General features: G+C 41.9%; 1 long non-coding RNA gene across 1 annotated transcript; it reads left to right on the plus strand.

The window, feature by feature from the left end:
• The first annotated feature begins 4,661 nt into the window (after positions 1-4,661).
• LOC125891436 (uncharacterized) lies at positions 4,662-5,831 on the plus strand. The gene is made up of 3 exons (XR_007449640.1): positions 4,662-4,767; positions 4,834-4,915; positions 4,994-5,831. It is a non-coding gene; the product is annotated as an uncharacterized LOC125891436 (long non-coding RNA).
• Positions 5,832-6,180: the final 349 nt, after the last annotated feature.

Genomic DNA, 6,180 nt, shown 5'->3' on the forward strand with positions numbered 1-6,180 from the left:
TATAGTACATCACTCTGCAGACTATACTGTGCTCTGTTTTAGTTGGCTATATCATACTGTGATGTTTGGTGTTGATACCTGGGTGGAGGATTAATGTGGTCATTAACTGATTATTAGGCTATATATCACTTGTGCTGATCTAAAGCAAGTTGGCCCACCTGCTGCAGCCATGAGCAGATTACAAGACCATGAACCCCTGGGCACATATATGCAAAGAGCTCTACCACTTCTTCTACATACTGTAGGAGCAAGACACATATTTTGTAGTGGTTTTACATCTCTTTGTATTCATTTTGCATCTTTATTTGTGGTTTTTATGTCTGTTTGTGGTCACTTTATATGTGTGGGGTCTCTCTGGGGTAACACTATGTCTTATTGAGGTAATTCTGCATTTCACTGAGGTAATTTTGTCGTTTTTGGTCCTTTTGTTTCACTTTGTTGTCATTTTGTGTTTCCTTGTGGTTGTTTTGTGTCACTTTGCAGTTCCATTGCATCTCTTTTAAGTCTTTTTGTGTGTCTATGTGGTTATTTTGAGTCCCCTCCTGTTCAGTACCTCTTAATTTCAGTCACATTTTTCAAGTTTAAGCGCGGGCCCCCCCTGACACTTTGGGCCCCTGGGCCTGTGCCCAGTAGGCTCGTTCAGTAATCCATCCATGGCTGCAGCTATAAATGTTTCATTGCAACAAGAGTCACAGTCAGTCCTCTCTTTGAGGCGCATGCATTTAATTTTGATAATAATTACCTTCTTCCCACAAGATAATTAACTTGTACGCACAAAATAAAAAATATCACCTTTTGGGACTTTAGGGCCTCTGTAGAATTGTCATATTGAACATTTAGGTGGAGTTATTTTAGGCAGGCCATTTTTCGAGTGCTGTATAAGCCTCCTATTTCACTCGAGACAACTTATCACATTTATTATGACTTTGGCTCTAATTAATCCTGCAGCCACCAAGTGTGGTAGTATTAGTGGTTGAAATATGACCTATTTTCTGCCTCCCAGTCCGGCCTCTAACTAAGACATTCTTGAGATAAATAGCTTTTCAAAGAAAGCTCCCCTTTTTCAACCAGCTCCTTTTTTCCCCTCCTCTCTGTGACAACTTTGATGGTCAATTATATTTAATAAACAGTTAGGGCGCAGAAATAAATCAATTTCAGGAGGGCCTAATCCTCCTTCTCAAGCAGACTGTGAAGCCACAAGTCCTGAAGAAATGTTTGAAAATGAACTGTAATGGAACACATATGTCATGCAGCAGAGGTCTCTGGGAGCCCCGTATCCCGTGCTGCTCACTGCCTGCTCCTTCAGCAAGGAGCTCACACGTGTGACACGCAAAGCAGAAATGCTTTTCTTCATCCGTTTGGTATATTTTTCTAGTGGATTTGTGGAGCATATTTTGAACCAATGTCATGTGTTCATCAAGGCCCTTTTAATTATGCTATCACCCTGGGGCTTAGTACATGACAGGGCCTACATTTCAGCAGCAGATGCCCAGCTCTATACATGTGGTTGGGATAGTTTACAAACTCTTGGGCCGGAGGTTTGGTGCTTTCACCAGTCTGGTTAACCCTGGGTACATCTGAGAGACACTCCACACGCTGCTGGTGGAGCTACACATACAAACAAGTCATTTAAATACGTAATTGACAAATCACTTTTCGGAAAGTCTAAATAGCCTCTTATCTACTGCATTGTGTACACGCACACTACAGCTCTCCATCAGCAGCAGCTCTAAAATGCTTACAAATGTTTGCCCTTTTCAACTCTTGCACTCCATGTTACATTTTTACTTATTCATTAGCTCTTTAATCAGCTGATTCAAAAACCTTCCTTGGTTTTCTCCTGGGGAATGCAGAGCTGGTCCATCTCAAATGTGGGACCAACTACTATTGATTTGTGGGTCTGTTTTGTGCAGCTGATTGTCCATCGCTAAGCAACAGCGGACAGTTGAGGCGGCGTTCAGTTGTTGCTGGTGCCGTTCCAGAAGGGTTAACGATGAGGCTTTGACCGCCGGGACTCCACGTCTTTCCTGCACATCCTCTGCGGTTTAATGCTGAAGTGGTTTCAGCAAGCACAAGCAGATTAAAGAAGGAACTGGGATGGGGGACAGAGGGGTGGGGGAAGACATTGAACCACGCAGCTGCCAAATCTCAAACACTAATTGCAGGGCAGCATCTATGTCAAAGAACACGCTTTGCAGGAATCCCACTTTTCCTCTTCTCTTCAGTGCTCGCTTAAAGAATTGATGCATGACTGAGGGACTGTGCAGTTAACTGCCTGATTTTCTATGGTTTTATTGATGACTGTGAAATTGGTGTTGATATTTAAAAGACTGGGATTATTAAAAGGAGTTCATTTTAATCAAGACAGCCAGTTTCCACACAATAAACTTTGTTATGCTCTAATAACGTGTGACCTTTTTTTTTCTAATTTGCATCTGTTTTCTCCCAGCATGTTCAACATACACTAATTTGCTATTAATAGAATCTTATGTTTCCCTGGATACGTGTAAATATTCTTAACGACCTAATTAGGATTCCACAAACACTGAATTGCATCCAGCAGGTATATTAGACCTGCTACACATCCTACAGGGAGATGGATGTCTTTAAGTCAGGCTTTTGTGAACTAACATCATTTCATGAGTCCTTTCAATGAAGCTCGTGAGTGCGATTAGAAGAGTCCTGAGCTGAGCTGAACTCACCCTGCAGGGATCCAGTAAAAGCCACAATCCTGAAATCACTGGAAAAATGATCGTCTTTTGGTTCTGGCATCAATAACTCAAACATCATCTGATATCTCACTTTGTTTGCTTACAAAATGTGAGTCTATCATAAACAGATGTGTCTTCTCTATATTTTTGGTCAGCTCATCTATTACACGTATTATTGACAGGCTCAAGCAAAACGGTTTACTTAAACTATTTGATGATGATTTTTTGGTATCAAAGAGTCAAGAATGTTTATCTGAATAAAATCAACAGTGGAGAAATTGTGGTGGAATAATCATACCCGCAGAATGTGATGGGTAATATTAGATTTGCTTTGGAGGGTCTGTCGTTTTGTGAGTGTGTGCTTGATTCTGTCAGATCGACCTCTTTGTAACATGAGATTTCTAACTTTTTAACCTCATGAGGTGGTGGACATTTTCAACAACTAGCTCTGCATATAAGCGCGTCCACAACTATGTAACATTTACATCATATTAGGCTTAGTTTTTCTTATTTGTGCAACTTCTGTATTATGAATTTAGTATAGTGTGGACTTGGTTGTGTGATCACATTGTTGATCGTTGAGTGCTGACAGCAGCAGTATGTGCTTAAAGGGGTATTCAAGATTTAATGCTGCTCTTCCATAAAGTTATCTTGTGAGACAGTTTAAACATGACTAACACCTACAGATACAAAGTAGAAGGCATGAAACTGTAGCTCTGTGGGTGTGTTGCCTTGAGCATGTTATATACACACTCTTCTCCGACTGGACAGATGTGTTCTGATGTAGAATGTTTTGTTGTGTAGTTTGTTTTCAGATTGCAGTGTTATATTATCTGTGCTTTTTTTGCAGTAGTTATTGTTGTAACTCTTTTAGTGACACTGGGCACCTTTTAAATTTCTGTAGCTCAGCGGGTGGCCATTCATAATGAATAGCAGCCTACCGCTCGACCAGCTTTTGAGTCCACAGTAATGCTTTGTGTTTCAGAGGTGTTTTCTGTGTGCTAACATCAGCATGCAGCGCAACAACATGGTCTTTATGAGGAATAGTGGGTCTAATTTTTAGTGTGTCCACTTTTTTAGTTTAGTTTGATAGCATGCCAATATTTTCTAATTTGCACAAAGCAAAAAGTAAAGCTGAAGCTGATGGAATGTCACCACTTTTGCAGGCAGATGGTCATAAACTAAACAATTTCAGAACCCATCAGCTATCAGTCTGATGACAGTTTAACCCCAACAGCCCATTATTTAGAGGGTTCTGGTGTGGTTAGCAGATTTTCTCACAATGGACCTCCTCTTCTGTTTGCCAGTCATTGTTTACAGTCCGATAAGCAACTTGAGACGCAACTGCGGAGTTGGAGTTGTTCGGCATCATCTCTACAAACAGATATACATTTAAAAAAGCTATTACCATCTGATGGCGATTTAGCTCTTCATAAATGAAAAGCTAAATCATCATCAGATAATCAGATCCGAGATTGCATTTCAGCCAATGCCTTTCACTTTCTTCACTCTCCACACGATTGGTCAATACTGCTCGCACTGAAGCTGACTCAACCTGCAGGGATGTAAGATGAAAACAACAGGTTAGTGTCAAAAACTGCAGTTCCTTAAATGGACACTCGAGGCTGGCTCCAAGAGCATGTCAATCCCTGTAGACACCTACATTAAAATGCTGAGCTTTGCAGCAGAAATAAATATGTTTACAGTCTGGTACAAAATACAGTTTTAGCCTCTATAGCTAATTTCCTTGGTAATGACAACTGTACAGGGGGTGAATTTCTATATAACTAAACTATGTTTATGTAGCAGCATAGAGGTGCTTATTGTCATTGTTTACAATGTGCGCCGCTGGGCGCTGCTAATGAGGTGGGCCGGTATAAAAGCGGCAGTCCTCCCACCGGTTCTTCCTTTGCGCTCCCATCGTCACCTCTGCGTCACTTCCGGGTCGGAGGTCGTCTGGTCCGACAGGTATGGCTGCACGCTGCTTCACCTCGCTGGTCGAGGTCTGTGTGCTGCTCTGGCCCCTCTGTATGCGCTGCTGCGTTTGTTGGCTGTGGTAAGTGTCCTCTTTCTTTGTAGTATAGTTGATGCTATCAGGTGGCTAATGCTAGTGTGGTCGCAGGTAAACGCTGGTGGCTGCATGGAGCCCTCTCTCCCCCTCCCTCCTCTCGTGTGAGTGTGTGTGTGCCCGCGCTGCTGAAAAGGTATGTTATATGTATTGTAGCACGCACCGCATCATGTTCAGTGTATTTAGCCATGCTAATAGCATTTTTCTTGGTTAGGTGCTAACTGTAGCCAGCTTATCGGGCCGCTGCTGCTTTGTCTCCTGTTTTGTCTCCTGTTGTGTCTCCTGCTTGCCTCCATCACGTCTGCCGTTTGTCTCTGCTGCTGCTTGTCCTCACGGCACGGTGGCACGCTGCGGTACTGTAAGCCGCTGCGCAGCTCTGCTTCCGCCGTAGGCACTGGTGCTCTGTTTCACGTCCGGAGCAGGACGGTTGCTCGTCTGCCCGTTGCGGGCCGAGACATTATTTTTAACTGGGGTTTGGTCCCCCGTATTTTGAGTGAATGAGTGAGTGTGGGTTATATTCTATTAGTTTGTTTATTTTTATATTGTTTGGGTTGAACCTGATTTTGTTTTGTATAATTTATTTGTTAATTAGGTTAATTTGAGAGATTTTGTATATGTAATTGGATAATTGTTTGGGGTTTGTTTTCTTTAGTATTAATTTCTTCTTTTGCTTTGTCTATATTTGAGTATTTCAATTGGGCAGTTATTAGTTGTTATATTGTTAAGTTTAAACTTGTGATCTGCCCATTAATTACAATTTTTGTTAAATTTTGATTTACTGATTTTGTTTGTTTCATTGCAACCCCACTAATTTGTTTTATCATTCCCCTTTTCAGTTGCTGGAGGCCGGTGGTGGCGGTGCTGGTGTTTGGTGGTGGTATCCATCTTTCCGTCTTGTCCGCTGTGTTCCTGGGAGTGGGTTGCTTCACTGAGTGTGTCTGCCACGTGTGCCTGGTGATTTAAGTTGGTTTCTCTTTTTTTTTTGGTGGATCCTTCCCCTTCACTAGTCCTTGTCCACTCACTAGGCCTCAGCCCTGATTAGGTTCTTTCCCCCTCCCTGTGTGAATGGTTTTGTTTTTTTTTTAAAAAGAAAAATGATTGTTTGTTTAATAAAGTGTATTTTTTTTAAAACTTGGAACCACGTCTCATGCCCCTTGAGTAAACGAACCTGTGTGTCTTGTATTGAAGAAGTAATTCCCTGGGTGAAATTCCCAGGGTGGCGTTGTCGAGCCCTTTTTCTTGGTAACAGTATTAGCTTTATACCCTTTCACCTCCAACTCGCCACATTTAAATATTATTAAGGTTCAAAGTTAAGGGCATGGCCGCAAATAGTGACAGTGGGTATCATCTGTTGACAAGTTGCTACCTTGCCAACAGTGTTGGCTAGGTAACACAATCATA

This window comes from Epinephelus fuscoguttatus, linkage group LG1, assembly GCF_011397635.1.
Source record: "Epinephelus fuscoguttatus linkage group LG1, E.fuscoguttatus.final_Chr_v1".
Lineage (NCBI taxonomy): Eukaryota > Metazoa > Chordata > Actinopteri > Perciformes > Serranidae > Epinephelus > Epinephelus fuscoguttatus.